The following is a 309-nucleotide window of genomic DNA, read 5'->3' as shown; positions in this document are numbered from 1 at the left end:
ATTGTTGCTGCTATAGATTGCCACATCTTGAATCTGTAAGGGTGTGGGCAGGACCCCAGCCCTGTGGTGTTTTCCCTCTCCTGCTGATACTGTGATAATGTCGGGTCTTGTGGATGCTCTGCCAAGGTGTACAGCCTGTTATCATCTTGACTGCCAAGGCACGTAGCAGTGGTGTGGTGCAGTAGCTGTGTTGGAACAACCGCTGGGAGGTGACACCGTCCACTTGTTGCTCCTCCTGTGTGCAAAAACCCTGTTGCCCCTGTGCAGGGCTCCACGCTTACTGTGGTTTGTGGAAGAGCTGGGTAGGCC

The sequence above is a fragment of the Apaloderma vittatum genome, unplaced genomic scaffold (genome assembly GCF_000703405.1).
Source record: "Apaloderma vittatum isolate BGI_N311 unplaced genomic scaffold, ASM70340v1 scaffold18918, whole genome shotgun sequence".
Classification (NCBI taxonomy): Eukaryota; Metazoa; Chordata; class Aves; order Trogoniformes; family Trogonidae; genus Apaloderma; species Apaloderma vittatum.
This window is presented reverse-complemented; position numbering follows the sequence as displayed.